Below are 27,956 nucleotides of genomic sequence, written 5' to 3' on the forward strand. Positions count from 1 at the left end.
AGCATTAAAACACTTTTTTTCTTTTTTGTTAAACTAAAGAACGATTAGTACAATAATTGTAAAGGAAGGAAGACAACATTTGTTTAAAATATTATGAATTGCCTCCTTTCAGTTGCAAATTTTTAACTATTTTTATATATATGTTTTTTTTACAAATGTTTTGCATAATTGTAGCTTGAAATCACTTTGTTCATTTGAAATACAGCTGTATTTACAGAGAGCAGATACTGTGTGATTAATTAGCAGTGGCGGCTGCCACAAACAACGGGTGGTGAGTGGGTGGAGGGAACGCCGGAGGGGTCGCATAGGGGGGTGTTAGAAATAATATATATTTTTTAAAACGTACCTTAAGCCGCCAGCCGCCTCCAGTGTCACTCCGCCTGTCCACTTCCTAGTCCCAGCAGCCCCTGGGACAGACTCCAATCCAATCCCCGTGCTGCAGAGCAGTGCCAGGATTGGCCTGAGCGGGCTAGAAAGACGCTCCGCTCAGGCCAAGGAGTCGGTGGGGGTTTCTCCAGCCCGACTGTTCAATGCAGCCGGGCTGGGGAAACCCAAGTGCATATGTGTGTTTTGGTCGGCCTGAGATGGTCGGCCAAACACATATCCGCACTTAGGGAGTGCAGGTAGTACTCCTCCTCCCCCTACCATGCCTCGGCCCCACCCTTCCCTAAAGCTCAGGGCTCAGAGCTGGCAAAATGCAAAACAAAAGCTTTCAAGAACATCGATTGGCTGGCTTCCTAAACGGAGGCAAGCCATTGGAGGAGAGAGCCGTCCCTCCAAATAGGCTCCGTCTTTTTCAGATTCGGGGGCGTGTTCCGTGCTGTTCTTTCCACTTTTTAGCCACGCCCTTTTAGAACAGCAGGAACACGCCCCCGAATCCGAAAAAATTTAGAAGCTTCCATCCGCCATTTTTTTGCTGTGGTCTGGCCGTGAGGATCCATCTGTCCGGCGCCGTGTTGTTGTGCTGGTGGCGGAGCTGCCGGGGCAGGCTCCAGTTCGAAGGGTCACAATGGGAAGTATTGCGATGTATTACGGCTGTGCGTTGCTTGGTTGCGTTTGTCACAGGAACAGACACGCAGTTTGCGCCATTAGTGAGAAACACTGCAAAGGGTCCTTCTCACACACCGCACTAGGGCGTGAGCATGCACCTCCTGCAAAGGAGTCGCACACTTTTTGGAAGTTCTCGGTGCTTGCACGCAGCTGCAGCTTTACAGGACGGTTATAAATGGAATGTGAGAAAGATGTGATCACTATCTAGATTGCAGGTGAGGTGCGCAGTGCAGCCTACTGTGGACCATGACAAGGAGTCGCAGTGGGCGTACGTATATCAGCGCTGCCAAGTGCCAGCATCACCGCATTAAAAATATTTATCACACATTTTATTACAAGATTGGGCTGTATAAATGTGCATCCTGGATTGTCATGTGACGTGCGCCATCCTAAGTTCTGTATCGTGATGGGAGTGCAAGTGTTCAATGTCTAGATTGCCCCTCTTGCTGCTCTGCTCTCCCTGCCTCCGGGCCGACCTCACCGCACCTCAGGAGCTAGTGGAAGAGAGTCAGCAGGAGGAGGCGTGGCCGTTGCATTTTGAGCCGTCTAGCCTCGGCACTCTTACCTCTGCCTCAGACCATGCACATTTCACGAGTGGTGTTTCAGCTCTCCCCAGCCGCCTTTCAAGTTCTGATGGCAGGCAGTAACTGGACTGGACCGTCATCAGTGCACGGACCAGAATGTGGTGCCATCGCTTGGTCACGGACACATGTCCACCCCATTGTGTTCCCTCCAGCTGGCCTGGTCTCATAGACGTAACACTCACTACTAATTGTTTCCCGTCGGACCCTGGCACAGGAGAGCCCTGGGTCTCTTCGCATTTCCTGCGACACTGTAGGCTGAATTAACCGGGGGTACGAGCTCCGCATAATGGCCTGTGCTGTGACACTGGGAGAGGTAGTGGTGTTCGAGTTAGGGACAGTTCTGCATCGAGATCTCTGCGCAGGTGAAAGGCAGAGCTGCTGAAGCCTGCACTGCTGGCTGCAACTTCTGCTTCCACGGGTGCAGGAGCTGGTGTGGGCAGTGTCCGCAGACCTGCAAACAGTCCATTCGCATCCTGCTCTGGGGCGTACCTCTGCACGTTGACTGCTCTCACTGTCCTCAACAGTGTAGGTGCAAGATTCACATGCCTTGCGATGCACATTTCACCCGTCCCCTTTCACATTGTGCTCGGGCCACAGCAGAGGCGCAACTAGAGCCAAATTTCGGGGGGGGGGCTAAGGAAAAATTTCGGGGGGTGGCTGAAACTTTTAAGCCATAGTCAGAGTGGAGCTGCAGGGGCTCTTAGAAGGGGTGAAACAACAGCAAGGCCTCATTAACATGCAAATGGTCTTTTAAAGACCTGTGAAGTGCTCGGGTGCGGCTGTGTGCGCGCCGGGAAGCTGTCTCATTCCGGGCTGCCACACACGATGGGGGGGGGGGCTGAAGCCCTGTGAGTCCAATGGGTGTTGCGCGCCTGGGCCACAGTCTTCAGCTTGACCGTTGTGTGTCCTGCTTCAGGCTGCCTTCCGCAGGTAGGTAGTGAGTGACTAGCAGTTGACTGTGTATGCAGAGCTATGCTTGGGGAACGAAAATCACACAGGGAAAGTGCACATGCTCGCACGGCCACTGTCACTCCTTTGTTCTTCAGGCAAACACAAGTGTTTCTGTCTACATTTGGAGTACATCTCTGGCAAACAGGTTGCAAATAACCAAAATTGGAAGTACAATTATTTTATGACTTCAGTATTGCTCTCACTGGTTTCTATTTATGCATTTTATCTTTAGACATGTGTACACGTAATAAAAAATTGCAATTGCATTTTAAAATGTTGAGATTTTTCCCTTGTATAGAAATCCCTTTATTTTCATCCCCACCATCTTTGTCGGCATTTCCACCATGGATGCAGATTTATTTTTGCCCTGGACAAGAGAGAATCTCAGACAGTACCTAGGTTGGAAATGTTTCTTGCAGTTTTGTGGGTGTACATTGACTTTGCAAGGCATCACTGTCTCAGAAATGTCCATACCCTATCCCGAGAAAAGATTTGTGCACAGGTAATATTTCTTCGGATTAAATTATTTTGTGAATGTTAACTAACATTGTGGGAACACAAAACTAGAGCTTACATCCGTAACACACAAGCCATTTGCAAACGTAAATCCAACTTCAGTGTGCAAACGGCTTTGTGAAACAGACCCTTGATTTTTACCCATTTTTGTGCCAAACTGTCATACTCATTTCAGAAAATAGTCACAGAAACATTTACCTTTTAAATTGTGATAGGGAGAAATGGTCTTTCTTCTGTGTTATAAACAAAAGAATCGGGCATAGTGAAACTGTTACAAATAATTATGATGCATAGCCTAATCTCTCCACAGAGAATCTTTAAAGGACTGCTACCCTGCCAACTCCCCCCCCCCCCCAAAAAAAAAAAAACTGTGGCCCACTGTGTGCATCTCCCTTTCTGCTTCTCCATTTTTTTATGTACCTTTCCCCTCATCAGCTGTTGACTACTTTTGAAGGTCAGCAGAAAGGGACACACTGCCCAGTTTGCTTAGAAGAGGTGACTAGAATGGTAGCATCCGTGACTATTAGCTGTGAGTTAGTGCTTTTTAGGTCGAGGACCGTCCGGTCTGCCGAAGGCAGAACCGGAAGTCGGAGATTTAATGTTTCTGAGAGTGGCTCCTTAGCCCGCCTCTCTTTTTGCCTCTCCTCCATTGGCCGGCTTCCTAAACGGAGCCCAGCCATTGGAGGAGAGAGCCGTCCCTCCAAATAGGCTCCGTCTTTTTCAGATCCGGGGGCGTGTTCCTTGCTGTTCTTTCCATTTTTTAGCCACGCCCTTTTAGAACAGCAGGAACACGCCCTCGAAGCCGAAAAAGTTTTGAAGCTTCCCGTGTTTGTACATCGGAGCGTGCCAGCGCCCAGGCCAGAGGCACCAGGACACATCAGTGACTCGAGCGGCTACCGTTAACGCTTTTAAGTAAACTTGCACCAAGGTAGGCTGAGCGTTACAGTCCCCTTCCGAATGATCCAGCAGCAACTAATGTGGCGCGAACTGATAGTCGCAAGCCATCCGGTCTGTACCTTCGCAAGGGCGCGTCACCTCCTGCTCACAGACTTCAGCTACTCCCCGCCCGGTCCCAGGCTCTCTCCCTGCCCTAACCCCATGCGGCCGCAGCAGCGACTGCTTGAACGCGTTACGGCACTGTCCACTCCCTCCACTTCTAGGTTATCTTCTCCAAACCCCATATTGGACAGGATTTGTTGTGAGTGTCCCTGTGTGCGCGCAGGGTTCAGGCTGACCGCCTGGGATTCCTGTCTGTACGGGCTCTCACTTCAGGCCTGCGCCCGGTCGGTCCCACTATGAGTTCGGTGAGTGTGACCAACTTCTCTTGCAGGGAGGGAGAGCGAGCGAGAGAGCGAGGCCAGGTCCTTTAGTGTCTCACAGTGCCCATGTAGGGCTACGCTCCCTTTTCATTTTGGAGATGGTTACTGGGGAGTCTTAGCTGTGTGTACGTTAACCCTGTAAAGGCGTTCACAATCTAAGTTCGGGAAGTTTTGTCTTGTTTTAGGACTTGTGCCAAGGCTGCACACAAATAGATCTGGTGACGTCATGCCAGCGCTGCCGTCAGGTTCAGACGCTCCGGGGGGCCTTGCGCAATTGTGGGAAGAAAGGTGCAGGAAATAAAATTGCCCAACACGTCAGTCGCTTTTTTTCACACACTCAGGGGTGAGAGATGGATTGCAGCTGGGTTTGATACACCCCCTCCACCCTCCCCACCAGACACATGCGCACGCACATCCAGACCCGGGCATTTCTTTCACTGGATCCAGGGACCTTACTTCAATTGATCCAACCGAACGCAGCAGAACCACAACTTCCAGAATGCACAGTGCTGGTAAACAAACATCACTTAGCACTGCGTCCTGGTGACCCGGGGCCGTCCGGTCCTTATCAGCAGCAGGGGGCTGTAATGTTTCAACCCCCTAGGCTGTCAATACCACCTTTTGGGAAAAGCAGACGTGTTTTGTGGCCATGTATTTCCGGTCGTAGACTGTGTAATTACACAGAGAGCGTCTGGTATAGCACCTCTGCTGTTTCTAGGTGCTACGAACAGCTGGTGTCACTATGACCCAGAGCGATGGTGCTCAATATACTGACCCCGGCAGGAGGAGGGCTGGGAGTTGATCCTGAAGTGTGACCTGCAGTGACCGCAGATGTCAGCAGCGAGCACCGAACCGCCGCGCCCTCACCTCACGATGGGCAGGTACAAGCAGCCAGGGAGCCTCGGGACTGGCTCCTTCCAAGGCCTGGCTCAGGGCCACTCCCTCCCCACAGGAGGCATAAAGACCGGGCCGAGGCTCCCCACCAGACACATGCGCACGCACATCCAGACCCGGGCATTTCTTTATTAACTCACTTTAATATCGAAACCAAAACTCGAGCTTCCAGCAACTGGAGGTCTCCCATCCAGGTACTAGCCAGGCCCAGGCCTGCTTAGCTCCGAGATCAGGCGAATGCAGGGTGGTAAGGCCCTGGCCTGTAAAGCTGATTAATTACTTGCTTCAGCATCTGCAGGCGCAATGCCGACATGCCAGAGGTGCCTTTTCACAGGTCTGGCGGCATTGCCCATCGCCGGGATTCCATCACATCCTCTCCCAACGGCGCACCACAGCCGAACCCGCTGGGCCGTGGTACACTTTGCTGTTAACGGTTGCCTGTAAATGATCTGGTTTAATTTGAAGCTGTATGCAGCTCCGCATATGCCTCATAATGTATGTTGGGTGGCTCTGTATTTGTATGTGGGTGACTGTGTATGTGTGTGGCTCTGTATCTGTATGGCTCTGTATATGTGTGTGAGTAGCTCTGTATGTGTGTATGGGTGGCTCTGTATGTGTAGATCAATGACATAGTGTATGTCTACATCTATGTGACTAGGTCTATATGTCTATGTAGTTGATTCTCTCTCTAAAACTACCTCACTATCTCTCTACCTCTCTCTCTCACTACCTCACTCTCTCACTACCTCTCTCTCTCTCTCTCTCTCTCTCTCTATCACTCTCTATCACTCTCTCTCTACCTAACTATCTACATCACTCTCTCTCACTCACTACCTCAATCACTCTCTATCTCACTACCTCACTCTTTCTATCTCTTTAACTCACTTTCACTCTCTCTTTCACTACCTCTCTCTCTATCTCACAACATCACTCTATGCTTATATATCACTACCTCACAACATCCCTCTCCCTCTCCCTCGCTACCTCACTCTTTCACTACCTCACTCTCTCTATCTCACTACCTCACTCTCTCTCTCACTACCTCACTCTCTATTTCAATACCTCACTCTCTCTCTCTCTATCTCACTACCTCACTCTCTCTCTGCTAATGCAATAGGTATCAAATATGCAAAAAAAGCTAATGCCAATAGAAATGACAATGCCATTTATTTAGGGATACAAAAATGATACAAAAATAATGAGCAATACCAATAGCTCTACCTATAATATTGCCGAGACCATTGCATTGTAAATGCTTGTTTTTTACTTTGCATGTATGTATTTTCTTGAATCAGTGTGTGTCTAGCTATGGAATATCAGAGCTAATTCTCACACCTTGCCCAGGTCTGGTTCCTGCCAGAAGCAATGTCCAGCTCAGTGTTGCAGCCTGCAGGAAGCAGAGCTGTTGCCACTCCCCTTTCTCCAGCTTCTAATGGCATCAATAATATATTAAACCAAGACAGCAAAAGGGAGGAACCCTGGGACACCACAGCTGGGCTGTTTGGACGAAGACAGATTCTGATCAAATATCACTTGTTGGCCTCTGCCAACGAGGAAGGAGAAAGCTATTGAAGTACTGTACTGTCAATGGCAATATTTTGAATTTGTTTTATTAGGATGGCATGGTCAGTGGTGCTGAAGACAGCAGATAAGTCTAACAGTATCAAGCCTGGTACATATTACCATCTGATTCCATGACGAGTTCTGTGCTCCTGCTAGCGTGACATCTGACTTGGGACTCATCTAAGATGCTTTTGGACTCCAGAAAAAAAGATCAGATACCCTTACAGTCAATGTGGTAGCAAATACTGTATAAGGGTCTGGGGAGTGGTACAGGCCAATCACCAGCCTGTAGGAGCATAGCTGTGGGACCAGACTCTGAGAGCCCAAGCACAGTTTGCTGCCAGCCACTAACCAAATTAACTTGATATATCAGGCACACTGTGATGGAGGCTTATCGCCATACTAGTCTACTCTGCTTGTTTCAGTAATCCTAGGGCCCGATTACAAACCTTTTATATATAGGCACACATGTAGGACACTTATTTCGTTGCCAGGAGAATCAAGTGTGTACATTATCTCCATGTAACCTGCTAAGTCAAGGCAACAGGGGTGTGCAACCAAGGAAGCAGCCCACCCTCCCAGTCTACCACAATTACATATTCAAACGATGGATGAACTGTGGTGCCCCCAAGCTTGCAGAGTGTGGGCCTGCTGTACTACCCCAACACCCTTATTCCAGCTTGTACATCCAACTTATGTATTATGCATCTTTATATGAAACATTATTAAAAGGTTCATACATTTCCCCTGCCATCCCTTTGGTTCTGCAGCTGCTGCTCTTGGCCTTTTAACTCCACATAAATGTAAATGTAAATCCAGTATTTGTAAAGCGCGAACAGTTACCTGAAGGCTTCCCGGCACTGGGGGCCGTCGGGAAGATGAAGCAAGCTATTGCACAGAGTCACATGGTGCTGGGCTGACCTGCTGCTGGTGCCGGGGATCAAACCGTGAGCCCCAGATTCCAGCGTCAGTCGCCCTGGCCGCGGTGCCACACCTCTTCCCATCCTCTGCACATAGGAAGGTCAATGCTCAAAACTGTGTGTAAGATTCCCTTGGTGCTCTTAAAGAAGAGAGGAAAAAGGCTTGAAATGAAAACACCTCTTAACGTGAAGGAATGTTTGCTCTGTCTTCTCCATTAGGCTGTGGAATGTTAATCTCTCAAACTCCACAATAGCTACCGTGAGGTTAAGTATGAGTGGCAGGAGTGGAATTGTGACGCTGCTGTTGGCACCAACAATGGTATAAGGAAACGCAGGCTGAGGCAAGCACTACAAAACAGGTGCTTCTGCCCTTTCACAAGCACCTTAATCTCAAATACTTTCTGAGTGGGCAGGAAGGGGGGTGAGTGCCCACGAGGAGCAGCCGCGAGGCTTCTGAGGTGCGTAGATTAACGTTAGAACGAATGCTTCTATTGTATAATCTTAGGAAATGCCTCATAACACAGCCCATGGTGCACCCGTAACTGACTGATTGGTGTGAAGAAAAGCTGTATTACAGACTACTTCACCGAGCCTCCTCAATGAAACAGACATGAAGCTGACTTACAAAGAAAGGGCCACGAGCCCTTCCATACAAGCCATGTTGGCGTGGAGGCAGCAGGGATTGCTTTGTGCCAATATGGTATTCAGTGACTACAGCACTCTCAAATACAAGCTGGAGAAACACCACATATGCTCACTGAGTTGTATTATGCATTGTGCTCATGATCTACATTATTTAGCAAAAAGATGACTTTGATTGTTCAGTTTATTTACCACTATGGGCGATATTTATTGGAATGTCCCCTAATCTATCTTATTTATGGCTAGTACACAAATTATTTGCTATGGGTCCCTTTGAACTAAGGGCGGCAATGTATGTCCGGGAGGGACGGGTCTTTACCAGATTTTCAAGATATCTACATGAAATAAATTGCTGTACAATGAACTTACAGGGAGATCATTTACATATTTAGTGGTTTTCTTTGACACTGGCGTAGGTCCAGCCCTCCTGAACATCAGTTGGCCCTCCATGCTTTAAAGTGGGACTGCCATTGTTTGCTTTTTTAAAAATACAAAACCACGAGATGTACCAAATAAAGCCCGACAATTCTCTCAAGACCTACCCAACCTTTACCTAGCTCCTTGCCGATTCTGACTACAATCGGTGCAATAAATATTATATAAAGAATGTTCAGCTTAAAAATAGTCCTTTTATGACTTAAGTGCAAATGCATAACGTAAACAAGTCAAAACCAAAGGGGATGATGGACGGAGTGTTGAACAATGCAAGCACTCACCCCTAGTCAACTGATCTGGGTTTAATCCATCATCATTCTTTAGCTCACTCCGCCACCCCAGTTCAGACATGGCCATATGCAAATCACTCTGACCCTGTGCCTCATGGGAACAGTCCAGCCCGAACTGCCAAGCCATGTCTTCCCTGGACCGGAAACAAGCATCCTGGGACCGGTTTCTGGCTAATCAGCCGTCATCAGCCAGGCTAGCTTCAATCTAGTGGCAAAGTGATCAAGGGACCCACGTCTGGGCATACCCTTCCAACTTAGGACGAACAAAGCAAAACCAAAGGGGATGATGGACGGAGTGTTGAACAATGCAAGCACTCACCCCCAGTCAACTGATCTGGGTTTAATCCATCATCATTCTTTAGCTCACTCCGCCACCCCAGTTCAGACATGGCCATATGCAAATCAGTCTGACCCTGTGCCTCATGGGAACAGTCCAGCCCGAACTGCCAAGCCATGTCTTCCCTGGACCGGAAACAAGAGCATCCTGGGACCGGTTTCTGGCTAATCAGCCGTCATCAGCCAGGCTAGCTTGAATCCAGTGGCAAAGTGATCAAGGGACCCACGTCTGGGCATACCCTACCAACTTAGGGCGAACAAAGCAAAACCAAAGGGGATGATGGACGGAGTGTTGAACAATGCAAGCACTCACCCCGAGTCACCTGATCTGGGTTTAATCCATCATCATTCTTTAGCTCACTCCGCCACCCCAGTTCAGACATGGCCATATGCAAATCAGTCTGACCCTGTGCCTCATGGGAGCAGTCCAGCCCGAACTGCCAAGCCATGTCTTCCCTGGACCGGAAACAAGAGCATCCTGGGACCGGTTTGTAGCTTGAATCCAGTGGCAAAGTGAGCAAGGGACCCACGTCTGGGCATACCCTTCCAACTTAAGGCGAACAAAGCAAAACCAAAAGGGATGATGGACGGAGTGATGAACATTGCAAGCACTCACCCCCAGTCAACTGATCTGGGTTTAATCCATCATCATTCTTTAGCTCACTCCACCACCCCAGTTCAGACATGGCCATATGCAAATCAGTCTGACCCTGTGCCTCATGGGAACAGTCCAGCCCGAACTGCCAAGCCATGTCTTCCCTGGACCGGAAACAAGCATCCTGGGACCGGTTTCTGGAATGGCATGGTGAGCAAACAAACGATGGATTTAGGCCCAGATCTCTGTACTAGGGTGAATGTATGACATTGTTCTGTATTCTGTCCATCGATAGTTCTTTTTGCAGTTTTGACCCCGAGTGGGACGGGTATCCTCAGACGTGAGTCCCGGGCTCTCCATGCCACTGGAATCAAGCTATCCTGGCTGAAGAGGGGTGAAACCCCGAAACCGGTCATAGGATGCTTGTTTCCACTCCAGAGAGGACCTGGTCTGGCAGTTCAGGCTGGACTGTTCCCATCGGGCTCAGGGTCAAGACTGATTTGCATATGGCTGGGTCCAAACTGGAATGGCATGGTTAACAAAAAAACGATGGATTTAGGCCCAGATCTCTGTACTGGGGTGAATGTATGACATTGTTCTGTATTCTGTCCATCAATAGTTCTTTTTCCATTTGTCACCCCGAGTGGGACGGGTATGCTCAGACGTGAGTCTCGTGCTCTCCATGCCACTGGAATCAAGCTATCCTGGCTGAAGAGGGGTGAAACCCCGAAACCGGTCCTAGGATGCTTGTTTCCAGTCCAGAGAGGACCTGGCCTGGCAGTTCGGGCTGGACTGTTCCCATCAGGCACAGGGTCAAGACTGATTTGCATATGGCTGGGTCCAAACTGGAGCAAAAAAACGATGGATTTAAGCCCAGATTTCTGTACTGGGGTGAATGTATGACATTGTTCTGCATTCTGTCCATCAATAGTTCTTTTTGAATTTAACATAAACAAGTGCCTTCAAAGCACATCAAAGTGTGTGCGACACAAGTCATCTCCATCTGAACCCTCAATCAAACAGCAATGTAATACATAACCTAAGGAATAACCCATCTCTCTTTAAACAACGGTGAAGCTGGGACTTTTCCGAAGAAGAACAAGCCATCTCATGTAAAAATGAATTACCTCCTTTATCAACTTTAGAGTTTGCTTTAGGAAACAAAACAAAAGTTGGGTGCATCACGGTGTAAGCACGTGCAGACTTACCGACCTGCTATTGGTTTAATGCGCTTTTGAGAATATATTTTTAAATGTGTCGCACTAGTACAGCAGAAGGCAGGAGTGACACAGTGGGGACGGAACTGACTGTTCCATAGAAACATTTGAAAGCAACTTCAGGCCGAAAGACACCAGGGGGCGCTGGACCAACATGGCCGCTTAACGAAGCGGCTCCGAGCGCCCGGTCCCTTCCACTTCTGACTGATCCGCTCCCAGACGCCCTGGCCGGGAGCAGAGGGGCGCGTTTCACGGCAGAGCAGCCCCGCAGCCTGGGGGCAAACTTTGACGCGCTCCGGTCCTTCCCGGGCGCCGCCAGCCGCGACTGAAGCGGGTCCAGGACGTGGACGTGGAGCACCTGGTGCGAGGTCCGGCTGTGAGGGCTGCGGGAGCCCGCGACGCCCACAAGGTCTCCAGGCCCCGGGGGCAGCAACTTCTCCAACCCCCCCCCCTCCTCATTACCGGCCGAAGCTCTCCGGATCCCTCTTGCCGGTTGGGGCGTGGAGCTGCCTCGGGGGGGCGGCCTGACGCCTGGTGAAGGCCGGTGACTGCGGCGGCATCGGCGTGGACGGCGACGCCGTGGAGGCGGTGTGGGGGCTTCTGTGGTAGCTCCAGCTTGGGAGTCGGCGATCCTTGACTGCCTCCCCCTCCTCCACCCCCCCCCACTGGATGCAGCCCCTCCTGGATCGCACGTCTGGCTCTGTGTGGCGGCGTCGTGGAGCCTGGGGCCGTCCCTGAGTGTCGGGCCGCGATCGGCGGTCGGGGAGCCCGGTTCCCTCATCTCTCCTCCCTCCATCCTCCCCCCCACCGGGCCCGTGGGCCCGCCCTGCAGTGCTGACTCGCTGGTGTGGAGTGAAGAGGTGCGGAGCCCTGCGGGCGGTGACCGCATCGGCTGCGGGCAGAGTGAGGTAGTGGCGTGTCGCTTTGGACCCCGACGAGCCGCGGAGCGGCGCCGGTCCCTGGCGGGGGCTCGGCTGTCATTTCGGGCAGCGCCCCAGGAGGCGACTTGCGGGGCCTGGATTTACCGGCCGCCCGGGTGAGTGGACGCTCTGTCTGCCCGTTCCTTCTCCGGCCGCCCTGGCCCTCGGTCCCCCTGGACTTGCTGGGATCCTCTGCGGGGCCCCCCAGTGGGCGCGGGTGCCCCCCACGGACTGCCTGAGGCCATCATGGGCAAGGACAGGGCCTCCAAGCCGGCGCCGGCGGCCACCCAAACCAAAATTGACCAATTCACATCCTCGGGGAGGGGGCCCGGCTCGACGGGGGAGGCGGCATCGGCCACGGATCTGGCGGCCATCCTGCAGGCCATCCATGCGTCCCGTTCCTCCCTGGAGGGCATGGTGGGTGAGGTCAAGGTGGACGTTGCCCTTCTCCGCCAGGATCTGCGCAATGCTACTGCCCGCATTTCGGAGGCCGAATCACGAATCTCGACGGCGGAGGATGACATCCGTCAACTGCAGGATCAGGTTCGAGAGCTCACCACCCACTCTAGGGAGCTCCACCGCCGGGCCGAGGATGCGGAAAACCGGGCGCGTCGTAGTAACCTCCGCTTGGTGAGATTTCCGGAGGGGGCCGAGTCGGGCCGGGCCGACGACTTCTCGGAGGGCTGGTTCCGATCCTGGATGCCGGCGGACAGCCTCTCGGCCTGGTTTGTTATTGAGAGGGCCCACCGCTCCTTGGCCCCGAGGCCTCCGGGTGCACCCCCCGCCCCTTCATTCTTAAGATCCTCAACTTCAGGGAAAGGGATGCCATTCTCCGCGAGGCCAGGCGTGCCGACTCTCTCCACTTTCAAAATCATAAAATCATGGTCTTTCCGGATTACACTCGGGAGGTACAGGAGCAGCGGCGATCCTATGCGGAGGTGAAAACGAGGATGCGATCCCTGGGTCTCCAATACCAGCTACAGTTCCCGGCCCGCCTTCGGGTCATCTTTCAGAACAAGGCCATCTTCTTTGAGACGCCCCGGGCCGCGTGGACCTGGCTGACGGAGGAACATCCGCTGCATCGCCCTGGAGGGGACTCATCACCGGGTGGTTGCAGGGGACCCACTACATCCAGGCCATCCAGGACCCGCCGTCGGAGGCGCACCGTGCCCCGGGGCCGTGCGGAGGGTGAGGTGGTGGTCACTCGCTCCATGGGACGGCCGCGTCGGGCCTCTGGGGCCTCCCCTGCCTCTTCGGTCGCCCCTTCCAGCCCTGTTGCTGCGGACCGCCGGGCTGGATCCCCGGGGCGGTCGGACTCTGTGGCCCCGCCCGCTGGACCAGTGGACACCTCAGACCTCTCTTGCAGTCCAGTTATTTGACTCGCTCTCGCTGCAGGTGGTTTATTTGATGGTCGGGGGTCTGGGGGTGGTTTACCGGGCTGCCAATGTTGGGACTTGGACTTCTGTGCTCCATTTTAGAGATTGCTCTCGGCCAGGGCGGGGGATTTGGTCACCATCCGGATATTTGGGGGTCCACTAGGTGCTCAAGCCCAAGCGTTTTAGCTTGGTTGTTGTACTTTACAGTTCGGGCGACAGATGCTTCCGTTCTCGAAGTATAGGGTGGGGGGTGGGGGGTTGGGGTGGTTTGGGGTTGTTTCTTTCTCCTATGGAGGACTTTGTTGGTTGGAGAGATCCTTCTCCGTGTTTTCGTTTTATGGCATCATCGCATTCCTGCCCTTTCTGCTGGCCTGCCTTCCCGGGATCTCCCCCCCGGGGGTACCCCTGTGCCTGCGCCCCCCCCCGGCCGCCCTGCTGGGCTCGTGCTCCGGGGGCATCCCTCCTTTGCTTACACTAGACGCTCCGCTCTGGGGTGATGGCTGACACTAACATACCCAAGGCCGCCATGCGCATTTTGTCTTGGAACGTCAATGGTCTTTTGGACCGCTTTAAGCGCACGGCGGTCCTCAAATACGCGCAGCGTCTGGGGATTGATGTCCTTCTTTTGCAGGAGACCCACCTTCTTGGCAACAACTGTCCCTTTCTTGCTCGCTACGGGTACGACAGGGTGTGGCACTCCGGCTTCGTGAGGGGTTCCCGGGGAGTGGCTATCCTGCTTCGGCGGACTTTTCCCTTCGTTCTTGCCCAGGTTCACTCCGACTCCCAGGGCATGGTGGTTGCGGTTTCTGGGGCCCTTGAGGAGCGTCCCTTGACCTTTGTCTCCTTGTATGCGGCCCCGTCCCAGTTGCGGCCCGTCCTCTCGCACGCGGCACACTTGCTTCCCACACTCCCGGCGGGCGCGCTTGTTTTGGGGGGGGATTTCAACGCGGTATATACGCCTAGTGCTGATGCGAATGGCCCGGTCTCCCTTGCCAGGGCCACCCGGTCGAAGCTACTATCGGGCTGGGCTGAGGCTCAGGGTTTGTGCGATGTGTGGAGGGTCTGGAAATAACTTTGGTCAAGAGCACACTAATTAACTCTATATCTAGTTTATTAATCTAGACAGATTTTATCAAAATATTTGGACTTTCCTGCATCAAAAAATGACAACGGACCTTGATGAGAGCAACAAAGCAAAAATACAACATTACAAATATACATAAATTGAACATGTGCAAAACGTCACAAACATAGAAAGACTTATACACACAAAAAAGTTAACCCCTAAGCAAACATATAATTATCTGTTAGTGTCGTCCTAATAATTTCAGGACGAACCACTGGAAGGTAGTCCACAGAGCGCGCTGCGACTCAACAAATTATTGTCGGACTTTCTCAGCACACTCAACAGTGAGTAACCACACTGTGCTTATTTTCAAGGACTCCTCCTTCAAAACCGGGTCTACGCAATTGCGTTTCGGCCATACACTTTCCTCGGCCTCCTCAGGACAGGGTTAATACAAGGAATGTACACACACTACAAAAAAGGAGTATATACACATATAAATATGAATATCAAAATAAATCATCTTGCCTACACATGAACTTAATCACAAGCAAAGTCGTAGCAGTTCTCCATGCCGCCCTGCGGGGAGCCTGTAGTCGGTGACCGTCACCAAGGGGCACAAAGGTGAACCGGGGACTTACACCTGAAAGTGATACCCGGGGAGGATCTGTATATTCATAGCAAAGGGACTATAATTATATGACCACCAGCGTGTCAATATCTAAGACTGGCGGAAATGGTGTCACAACACAAACCCAGTGCACAGCCCACCGTTGCAGGTGGTGCACCAACCACAAGGAGTGCAAGGACCTCGGGGGAACCCAATCTCACGTTCTCTCACCCATGGCTACACTACACCGTCGAAAAGCACGCATGCTTAGTGCTACTACTACGTGTCTCTTAGGTGTAAACAAACATATGGCACTCACAGAGATAAGGTGGCCCAATGGACGCTCATACGTGCGGGTCATCCGGGTCCCCAGATACCCAAAAGGGTGCCGAACCTATCGACAAGGAAACAAGAAGCTAAACACACATGGCGGCGTAATTAATGTAAAAGAGGGGAATACACTAGGGGGTACTGAGTCCAAGGGGGCTTACCTTCCTTCAACAGGAAGTCCTTCCTGATCACACTGGAAACACTTCTTGTACCTAAAACGAAACAGGAAAATGAGCAAATGGTTTGTGTACTTACATTTATTAGTTTTGTATTAATAGATTGTGCATTGATCAAGCATTGTCTGCGCGGTCGCCTGTGTTGCCCGTGGAGAGTAGTTGGCGGTGGTGGTGCCTTGTGGGATGTCGTCCCCTTGATATTGTACATATGGTCTTGTCCCCGGTAATAGACTCTGTAAACAGTATGGGAATGCCATATGTTTGTTTACACCTAAGAGACACGTAGTAGTAGCACTAAGCATGCGTGCTTTTCGACGGTGTAGTGTAGCCATGGGTGAGAGAACGTGAGATTGGGTTCCCCCGAGGTCCTTGCACTCCTTGTGGTTGGTGCACCACCTGCAACGGTGGGCTGTGCACTGGGTTTGTGTTGTGACACCATTTCCGCCAGTCTTAGATATTGACACGCTGGTGGTCATATAATTATAGTCCCTTTGCTATGAATATACAGATCCTCCTCGGGTATCACTTTCAGGTGTAAGTCCCCGGTTCACCTTTGTGCCCCTTGGTGACGGTCACCGACTACAGGCTCCCCGCAGGGCGGCATGGAGAACTGCTACGACTTTGCTTGTGATTAAGTTCATGTGTAGGCAAGATGATTTATTTTGATATTCATATTTATATGTGTATATACTCCTTTTTTGTAGTGTGTGTACATTCCTTGTATTAACCCTGTCCTGAGGAGGCCGAGGAAAGTGTATGGCCGAAACGCAATTGCGTAGACCCGGTTTTGAAGGAGGAGTCCTTGAAAATAAGCACAGTGTGGTTACTCACTGTTGAGTGTGCTGAGAAAGTCCGACAATAATTTGTTGAGTCGCAGCGCGCTCTGTGGACTACCTTCCAGTGGTTCGTCCTGAAATTATTAGGAGGACACTAACAGATAATTATATGTTTGCTTAGGGGTTAACTTTTTTGTGTGTATTTATCTTTCTATGTTTGTGACGTTTTTCAATTTATGTATATTTGTAATGTTGTATTTTTGCTTTGTTGCTCTCATCAAGGTCCGTTGTCATTTTTTGATGCAGGAAAGTCCAAATATTTTGATAAAATCTGTCTAGATTAATAAACTAGATATAGAGTTAATTAGTGTGCTCTTGACCAAAGTTATTTCCATATCTCTTCCTTTTGTACCATTTGTTGTTTGCATTTTATTGTTCCTTACCCAGGTATCAAAAGGGTCAATTGGGTATAACCCTGTTGTTTGCCAGATGTGTGGAGGGTCTGGCACCCGCGGGCCCGCCAGTACACCCACACCTCGGCGGCACACCATTCGCACGCCCGGATTGATTTACTCGTTGTCCCGTCTACTGAGTGCGCGGGGGTGCAAGACGTCCGCATTCTTCCCAGGGGCCTCTCGGACCATTCTCCGCTGCTTCTGGCCCTTGGCCCACCTCCCTTCTCCGCTCGCCCTGTGTGGCGCCTGAACGCTTGGTTCCTCCAGGATAAGGCCTTCCGAAAGTCGGCTGGCACCGAGATCTCTAATTACTATCACCATAATGTGGGATCTGTCTCCTCCGCGGCCGTCCTCTGGGAGGCTGGGAAGGCGACTGTCAGGGGAGCGGCTAGGGGTCTAGTGCAGCAACAGCGCCGGAAGCATCTCCAGCGACTTACGGAGTGCGAGGCGAAGGCCCTGGAGCTCGAGCGTGACCCGGAGGCCGCCGGGCGGGCGCGACGACTGGCCTTCCTACGGGACGAAATTCGCTTGCACTCCCTGGAGGCGGCAAAAACTTTATGGCGCTCTTCGGTCGCACAGGTGTATGGGTGGGGAGACAAGAACGGGGCTCTTCTTCACCGGTTGGCCACGTACCCCCGGTCCAGCAGGATTATTCCGGCGATCGCGGGCCCCTCCGGTGAGATTCACACAGCCTCCGTGGCGGTGGCCCAATCCTTTGCTGACTATTATTCCACGCTGTACCGTGCTCGGGAGCCCGGGGTCCCCCTTGGGGAGCTGTTGGGATCAGGTGGTGTGGAGCTGCAGTGCTTGGGGCGGGAGGCTAGGGAGACCCTCGACTCGCCCGTGACCCTACAAGAAATTGACGACGCCATCAGTCACCTGGCTCCCGGGAAAACTCCGGGTCCAAACGGCTTCCCACAGGAGTACTACGCCCACTACCGTGAGACCCTTGCTCCGCAGCTTTTGGGCCTTTATGCGGAAGTGATAGAGGGGGGCTCGTTCCCTCCGGAGACAGACATGGCCACGATAGTCGTTCTCCCTAAGACGCAGCCTCCGTCGCGGTCCTGCTCGGACTACCGGCCGATCTCTCTCATCAACACTGAGATCAAAATCTACGCTACCATCTTGGCGCAGCGGCTGCGTCCTTACCTCGACTCGCTGATCCACCCGGATCAGTGTGGGTTTATGCCGAACCAGGGAACTCGACACTGCTTGCGGCGCCTGCATCTCGCCATGGCCCACCGCGAGCGCCTCTCTCCGTATCTGGCTTTGTTGTTGGTCGACTTTGAAAAAGCCTTTGACTCGGTGGGGTGGGTCTACTTGGACGAGGTGTTGAAAAGGATGGCGTTCGGTCCTCAATTCCGCGCCATGGTCCGGATCTTGTACGCGGCTCCACGGGCCAGGGTGTTGGTGAATGGGGCTCTCTCTCGCCCATTTTCTATCGGGAGAGGGACGCGTCAGGGCTGCCCGCTCTCGCCCCTCCTCTTTGCCTTGGCGATGGAGCCTTTGGCTGTCCTGGTCCGCTCCGACCCTGCGCTTTGTGGGTGGGACTGGCCGGGCATGGTCCCTGATAAAATAGCTCTGTATGCCGACGACGTCCTCCTTTACCTCTCCGACCCCGCCACATCGGGCCCTATTGTGCGTGGGATTCTTCGCCGGTTTGGTCGGGCGTCGGGTCTCCGTCTCAACCCCAGGAAATCGGTCTTGGTTCCGCTGCACCCGGCCAGGGATTGCTTCGACTGGCAGTCCGATATTCCCCTCCGGAGGCTATCTTTCAAATACCTGGGTATCTGGATCGCCCTTCTACCGGAGCTCTGCTGGGCCCTTAACGTGGCTCCGGTGGTCAACAAGGCCAGATCTGACCTGGCGAGATGGCCCTCGCTCCCATTGAATCCGTTGGGGAGGATTGCCCTCTATAAGATGATGATCCTTCCCAAATTCTTGCACATGCTGCAAAACACGCCCTGCTCTTTCCCTCGTCCGTGGTTCCGGGACTTGGACAGTATGGCGACCAAGTTCCTATGGGGTGGCGGTAGGGCCCGTCTGGCCCTCGGCCTGTGCCGGATTCCATCACATGACGGAGGTATGAGTATGACTGACCTCTACTTATACTACCTTGCGACTCGGCTCCTGGTGGTCCATGATTGGTTCTCGGGCGGCTGGGGCGACCCTGCCTACAGGCTGGAGGTACAGATACTGGGATTCTCCTCCATTCAAAACATGCTCTATGGGGCGCGGCTTCCGCGATCGCTTCCGGATGTTGTGCGGGCCCCCTTTTTGGCCTGGCGTGCGGCTCTATGGCATACCCGGTGGTCGGGGAAACTGACCCGTGTTACGCCACTCTGGCATGGGACCTGGCTGCAGGAGGTTGCGGGCCTGGAGGGCTTTCGAGCGTGGGACCTCCTTGGGATCTCCTGCTTAGGCGATTTGTGGCGGGGGAGTCGTATGTGCTCCTTCCAGGAGCTTCAGGCTCGCTTCTCGTTGTGCCCCTCACAGTTTTACAAATATCTTCAGCTGCGCCACGCAGTTCGGTCCCATGTCCCGCTGGATACGCGGATCCCTGACCACAGCCCGCCGGAAGCGCAGGTGATGTTGGGGTTTCTGGGTAGGGGGGTATCTCCCGCATTTATCGGGCCCTGGTCAACAACACCCCAACGGACTGCGAGGCCACAAAGGCGCGCTGGGAGGCCTGGGTGGGGCCACTGGATGAGGCCGACTGGAGAGACGCTCTTATGGCACCTCGGTTGATCACCTCCTCGGCCAAATTGCGGCTCATCCAACTGTACTATTTACACACTGCCTATCTGACCCCGGAACGCCTTCACCGTGCGGGTCTCTCCCCAGACGCTTCATGCGCGCGATGCGGGACGAACCCGGCGGACTTCTTCCACATGGTGTGGACCTGCCCGCGCCTGGGACCCTATTGGGGCGAGATTGAGGCTGAACTCACTGAAATACTGGGGTGGGAGGTTCCCCATGAGCCCCGAATGGCTCTGCTGGGGATAACGGATGATCTGGACGGTTCCCGTCATGAGAAATTCCTCACTACGGCTTTAGTGGTAGCGAAGCGAGATATTGCTGCCGCCTGGAAGCGGTCTGACCCCCCCCTATGTGCTGCGTGGAGGAGGGGGGTGGACTGGTGCGCGACGCAGGAACGCACGATGTACTCTGCGCGGGGCTGCCCCAAGAAGTTTCGCAGAGTGTGGGGGAAGTGGCTGGGGGGTATAATTTAAGGGTGTCAACGCGGGTGGGGGGAGCGGCGTGGTTGGGGAGGGGGCAGGGGGTTGTGCTGCTGATGGTCACTGAATGTATCCAATGTCTTTTGATGCCAGTTTGTTTGGACGGTTGCCCATGTATTTTTGTTTGTTTATTTGCAAAAATAAAAATGTGCTTATCAAAAAAGAAAGCAACTTCAGGAAAACTGAAAAACTCAAGAAGGAAATATGTGACTGCTAGAGTTTAAACCTAGATACATGGAAAACGCATCGTCTGGCTGAAAACCACGAGAAAAATGGGCATTTCTCCTACTACTGTTTGGTACTGGCTCGACTAAAGAAGGACAATAACAAATCTTTTCCATTAAAAAAATTTCAGGACAATTAAGTGAAAAAAGGCTGCCGGTCCAAGTACTCTCTCAGAAATTAAAAACAAGCAGGATCAGCTGGGACCTGCGCTGTTGGGACGACCAGGAGGAACCATGAAAGCGGAGGGGGAGTGGCGAGGAGTGACGACAGGGGAAGCACCAAACACAAAAGAAAATCGAGGGCCAAAGAGCGAAGCCCAGCCCACCAGGTGAGATGACTGTGATGTGATGGCTCGACAGGAAACTGGATACTCATGCCCAGATAGGAGGAGGGACCATTTTGTGCTGTGAAGGAGCATTGCGGCTGACCAAAAGAAACCATTAGTGAAATTGCCATGGGGATGGAACAGACACAGAAAGGAGGGACCAACACGGACAAACACCAATAACAAGCCAGCATTTCTGAATGCTACAGATAACAGCCAATGACAATTGGTGGGTGTGCCAAAAGCCCATAAAAGAGATTACAACAGGTCTTGCAGACAGCACAAGCGCTGTCGAGGCTCGACCTAAAAAGAACAATGTGCCAGTTACACTAACATGACAACTTGAAAAATCACAGGCTTTCCATCTACAAAATTTGATTCCATACAAAAGTTACTCTGCGAGTCTGATAAGTCTTTCTAACTCACAAATTGACTTTTGATATCCTTTCTGAATCACTAATCACACATTTTCTGTATGTAAACATAGCACTAAATGCCCCTGGTTTTCCATGTGGCGTGTTGCACTTCACACATCTTACTCCAATAGTCCCCGATAAGTGATCGGAGCCACAGGATGGGCTATATTATGACGTATGTAGGGTGAGACAGCCTAGGTCAGCACTATTCACTTTTTATACTTACAAAATAGCAGCTATTGGACTACCTTGCAGAATGTTTTAGGACTATCATGTTGAAATGAACTGATTTTAAAGGGAAACATTTTAATTATGCCTCTCTTTCAAAATGAAGCTTGTACCATGTTGAATATTTTATGCTGTTTTAATATGTTACATTGTTACGGTTTTAAATAACTAAAAACAATAAAATGTATTACTTATAGGAGGAAGTTTGAAATGGACACACCAGGGACATAGCTATCAGTAGTGCTGTATGTCCCTGCCACTACAGCCCTGGATTGTTTGGACCAAATGCACCAAAATTATAAAGGTATCCTGCTATTAAACCACTGGAAGGAATGGCCATTTGCTTTGCTTGCACCAGGGTCCATGGTGCCCTTTCTATGGCCACTGTGCGTTCCCCTCCTATTTGTGATTTAGAAAGCAATATACCAATGGTTTGTAAACGACAAGTGTGGTTGCAAACAATTGATCAGTCACCAAGACGCTACTTCGGAAAGGTGGTGGGGGGGGGGGGGGGGGGGGGGAGGTGAAGGTATCTGAAAGCTGCGCCACAGGGACATCTTTCCATTGTGGTGTCACAGGGACAGCCTTCCTTTGTGAATCACTAAAGGGGAACCACTGCATGCACCCTTAATGTCTTCTGTGCCTGAAATAATTTGTTTAAAATAGGATGCATTAGGCTAGGGTTTTCCCAAAAATTTCGAGATAAGGAATGTGAATGAAGGGCAGTTTGTAAATCAGCCGGTATGCAATTTGTGCAAGTCAGCTTGCAAAATGATGTTAGAACACCGGGGCCCGGAATGCCAAATGCCAGGCTCGGACAGCACAGGTAAGAGCGGTGGGGTGGGTCAGGGGCGGAGTGGGGGGTAGTCGACAGATGACGGGATAGGTAAAATTAAATAAACAAATTAATAAAACCACTTACCTGTGACAGCCACATCGCCGATGCAACGAGTGCAAGGCAAATGGTTTTTAAAAAAATTTAATTTAATTTTGCCTATCCCCTCATCTGTCGACTCCTCCCCTCGCCCCACCGCTCTTACCTGTGTCGGCCGCGCCTGTCAAATGCCTGTGGTAAGATAATGGTTGGAGAATCTGAAAACAGCACTTTTTATCTTAATAAAGCCCCGATACAAATCGTATGTAATGTTTCTCAAGGCTGAATTATTGTGTAAAGAAACAGTGCAGACATAAAGTGAAGTCTGCAATTTTGTCAAACAGATGCCCTTGTAGACGCTGGTATGTCAAAAGACAGCAGTTCTTTTTGAGCCTGGTTGGCTTGGACGTTGATAGCCAAATCTCTGTTGCATAGCTACTGGAAATCAAACAGGGATGCATTTGATATTAATATGTAAGTGGAGGGCCCAAAGTTTTCCTTAGGAACCCGCTGTCACCACTGCCACCAAGGACACCTATGCTTGAATCTGTCTCATGATAGCTCATTCCACCACAATGCACTTTCTGTCTTTTTATATGAAAGTTGTTCTTCATCCATGCTGTCTCTTTGTCACTGTTTTCCTACCTTTCTCTTCTTTCTCCCTTGTCTGCCTTTCTCGGTTACTCTGGGTCAAAGTCTGATGATGAAAAGGCAACTACGTACACAAACACAAATTAAGCCCTGGCATGCAGACTTCACACATTTCACTCGTATGTGGGCCTAATTTAGAGCTTTGTAGCTACAGAAAATCCTCTGCTTTCTGAATGAAATGCTAAAACCAGAGGAAGATTCACCAGTAGAATTTCCTCCATCATGCTCTCCTTGTGATGAATTAAAGTGCCCTGGTGGATTCACCGCTGGTTCATCACTGTCTTGAGAACTCCAAGTACTTTCTGTTACCGCTAACAGCTTATTCAGATCCCATTTTCTAAAATCGAGTCTGCAATCAGTCCCCTGACCCTGCGAGAGCTAGCGACACTTTCTCAATGGTATTGTGGTGGAGGGTGGCCACATTTATGATGGATGAGGTGAGAGTAGCTTTGGCATCTGTGAGAGGGCACTGCCCTGCCTGGGTGCCAGTAGATTACTTCCACCACAAGGGACCATTGTCTTCTGATCACCATCATCCAAAGCTTCATTTGTATACAATTTTTTTTTAAAAAATGAGTGCTAGGACCCTCATCAGGAGGCCACTGCCGCTTAAACCACCCATTACCCCTGCCAGGATTGACAATAAAAAAACAACACAACTACTAACCAAACTCCCTAAGCAAAATGAAGGGCTTGGGTAGCCGTTATTACTCATTTTACGGTATATTTAATTAATAAACAACTGTTGTGGTGCTCATCCCAAAATTAGCTAAACAGTGCCACCAGGTAAAAGACTGTAATAAGCTCCGGTATTGACAATTAAGTGCCAGAAACCACCAGCTCAAATTAAGCACTCATTCATGGTAATACCCAGCGACAGTATTAAAAGAAAATCATTGAAATACTGTTAATGCATGGTGAACGATGTTTGTCACAACATCAAGGTCAAGAATATTGACCTGCAATGTAAACGAGGCAACAATATCTGTTCTCACTACCTAATCAAGGTAAGCATGTGTAGGGAAGTATAGATTTACTCTTCTTAACTGCACATATCTTGAATTCGACCATATAAAGGTAGTCCATATCGTGGGTTTGATACTGTTGCTGGTCGAAATTCAGACAACAATTTTGTGACACCCCTCAAATGGACAAACTATCACAAAAACAAAATCATGAAAAACATAAAATATATGCAGCATACAATATCCACCTCAAAACTGAAGCCAAGGTGTAGTTCATCTTTTTTTGCACATTACTGTAGGACGTCACTGAATACCTGTGCCAGAAAAGCAAGAGGGGATCTATATTGTTTTTTGTCATTTTTAATTAAGAGGTGTATATTTTATGCTGTGTATTTTTACGTTTTGAGTGATTTTGACTTGTAATAATTCATGCATTGGCATTTCAATGAATGGTTGTATATTCTCATGGAGTAGTGCTGAGTACAATAAATAGGTGACGGTGAGGACCTTGCTGTCCGAGCCTCTTACTAGTTTAGAATTAATAAAGCAATTTAGGGTCTGGTATAGTTTGGCAGAGGGGTACTCCACAGCCCAGATGTAACGGATATACCATCCGCCTTATTACAAGTGCTTTAGGATATCCACCAAATTCTACACCAGGCCCTTAGACCCTGGGAAGGTAACACACTCATGGCTGCGCAAGGGAAAACCAAATACCTATCGACTTGTATTCCTCATGGTTACACCAGCGAAGACATTTACAAAATTTGCCTTTTTGAAAACCCTCATTTGGAAGGAAGTCTCTGATTTCATTTTGTCTTCATCAGTGGAGGGGCTTAAAAAACAGTGGATAAATGTTTAGTTGTTTGTACAACTGTTCGAAAGAATGTATTTTAGAAAAGTAAATGGTATGTCGCCTCTGTAGATCTAAAGGCAGCATTTGATGTGGTAAAATATCACTATTTTTCTCTCTGAAAACATCTGGCCGAGTTGCAGGAAAAACGGAGAAAAAAAATGTCAATTGCATGTAAGTAACTATGCTAAAGTCCCTTTTTGAGCGGTCGAAATGTAGTAAACTTTCACCTACCTCTTGGCGGTGCCTGCCAAGGAGGCGTCCTGGCTCTCAGCTTTTGCAGCATCTTCATGAATTTCATCTATAAAAGCGAAACCCCTATAAACAAGGGGGCAGGTATCAATAATATTCTAAACAGAAAAACAATCCCTATTCATTACTATTATATAGGCGAACTCTGTATCTTTAGGTCACCTTACTGTTCCACTAAGAAATCATGAACCTTTACCATATCCCAAATTTAGAGACAGAGCTCCACCTAGACTGCAGACTTTTAATAATAGACCACACCCACACAGAAAGACAACCTGAACACTTTATTTCTGACAACAGTTTTGTAATACTAAATGCTAGAAAAATATATTTAAAATATTGTTCATGTTATTATACATTGAAGAAGAGCTGTACACATTCACGCACTCTTTCTAAACTATTAACAATCTTCCATCCAGGGTGCAGAGGCAAAGACGCTCTCAGAAGGCATACTGACAGTATGTCACCTAAAAGGTAGCGCAACGTCAGAACGCCCCCTGAGACCAGCCCTCTGGAGGGATGAAAGGAGGGTCTATGGACTACACCCGCCTGCAAGAGCATCTCTAATCCCCCTTCAAAGTGCAGGCGGGTTGCTGCCTGCATGTGAAAACACAGAGCAGCTGTAAAGCAGCCGCTCCATTTTTCACAGGAATGCGCTGTCCTCAGGGTAGTGCAAGTTCACTGCTGACCTAGGGGCAGTGCACTTATGGTAATAGGATGCATTTTAATTGTTTGTGCGGGGCGCCCCTTTTTAACGGTGCACCGGGTGCAGTGAATGGAAAGGTGCATTTACCGTAATACGGCCCGATCTCTGTTTTACAGCTTGGGGCCCAGCGAAATAGACCTGGTTCTGTTTTAACCCATATTCACATAGAAACAGGAATAACTGTTTCCTCATTTTCTTCACAGAGACTAATGCCGTTTGACATCAGGGCAGGACCAGCAACTTCCACTAAATTGTTTGTCTCCTTCGAAGTAAACATAATTCTAGTTACCTCTTCCCTAGTGACCTCCCTAAAGCCAACCGATTCAAAGTCCTTTGTAGAGATATTCCTTAATCTTTTAAGGTTGGCAAATACATTTAACAGTTTAGATCTATTGAGGGGTTGACTAATTGTCAGTGGGGGGTGTACCTCATCTTGGGGGATTTGAAAATAAATCCTTTTGGCCCTTCTCCCACCAGAACATCTTTAGCTGCATCTTTTAATGATTTACTACGGTTTACATCAATTAGATGAGCTTAACATTTTGAGTTACATTCCAAACCAGAGTTTTTAACATTCCCTGGAAAGTTGCTTGCATTAGGGAAAGGAGATTCAACATTGACAGATCTTGGGCAAAATCAGAAACATTTCCCAGGGAGTTAACCTCATTTGTTAATTCATGTTTGTCTTGTTTTTATCAGACCCCCTCATGGGTCAAACAGTGGATTCCTCAAACACTTCCCCTTCAGCAAAAGATAAACATTCATGCTGCAAATTGCTACTGTTTCAATCAATGCAGTACCCATCCTGGCTCCTTTCATAAATATTGGGGAAGATGAAGATCTTGGGGGTCTAGTTCCAGGACCCCCTCCTGTGGGCTTGGCCCACCTGTATCAAATTGGCAAGGTCTGACAAGTCCTAGTACCCGGAGCCTTGACCAGAACATTCACACACAGGACTTACATGATCTACATCAATCTTCTTAACCTTTAGCAAAACAGCAACATGGAAATCACCTAGTGGTCAAACATCTCCTCAAGGTTGGTTTTTGACTAAACCACCTTGGAGCGGAGACTCAAAAGCTCGGGAATCGTACTCCCTGACACAGTCTTCTTTTCCTCCTAAGGTGTACGACTCCTCCACTCTGGTGGTGCTTTGGTCTTCATTCTCAACATCAACATCAATTTACTTTTAATCACGTTTCACTCCTCCTCATTCGGGCCAAGTCCTGTGCTTGGGCTTCTGATTTTAAAGTGTCTCGTAGCAAGGATGGTAGTCCAGCAACTGGCCTAACAGATCTCTGCCTTTTCCCTGAAACATGAGACTTCCTTACTTCTAAAGAGGGAGTACCAGAAGTAGTCATAATAGATATGATGGGCTCAGGTGAGGGAGTACTCGCTCGTGAACCTAGAGTCACCCCTGGACCAAGCACAGAGATTGATGACCTGCCCAGATAGCCTTGGGTTAGCAAAGAGAAGGAACCATCATTGAAATCTTTTGGTGGGCACAACTGAGCTACAACTGAACGACCAACCACTCTGGCAACCACACCCTCCTGTTGACCTCCAGCAACAACATCCCTAGTGACTAAACATTCCACTCTACCGCCACTATTAACCTCTTCAGTGCCCATGACGAGATAGTCTCGTCATGGAGCATGGTCGCGCTGTGCCCATGACGAGACTATCTCGTCATGAACCCCACCCACTAATGTAACGCCCGGCACAGGAGGGGGAAAGGGTGTGGCACAGAAGGGGTTAAAGGAGGTAGATTGAAGGCAAAGAGTAGAAGCATTCATGCCACTGGCACCTTCCTTAGGACAGTCCAACTTGTAGAAGCCTCCTTGTCCCGAAAGGGTAGAGGAAGAAAGTTCTATGACACTGGGGACTGGTTCCCTTACAGCTAGTGGAGTTTTTTGCCCAGCTCCTATCCACTCTTTAGCTGCACTTTTTCCTCACTCTTGGAGCCATTAGCTCAGCTTCCACTTCCATTTTTGCTTCCTTTCCCTCTATTCCTCAGCACACGCTCTGCCATAATAGGCCCGCTTTTTCCCCACAGATTTTGGTGAGAGTTATAAGGTGAGAAGGCCACGGTCTCCTCTGATTTCCTTGCAGCCCAATTGAGACACTAATCCCAAATAATTTGCTTGTACAGCAACAAGTATTGGTCTGTCCTGCTGTATACTACAAGAGGAGGACACTGG

The sequence above is a fragment of the Triturus cristatus genome, chromosome 4_2, assembly GCF_964204655.1.
Source record: "Triturus cristatus chromosome 4_2, aTriCri1.1, whole genome shotgun sequence".
NCBI lineage: Eukaryota > Metazoa > Chordata > Amphibia > Caudata > Salamandridae > Triturus > Triturus cristatus.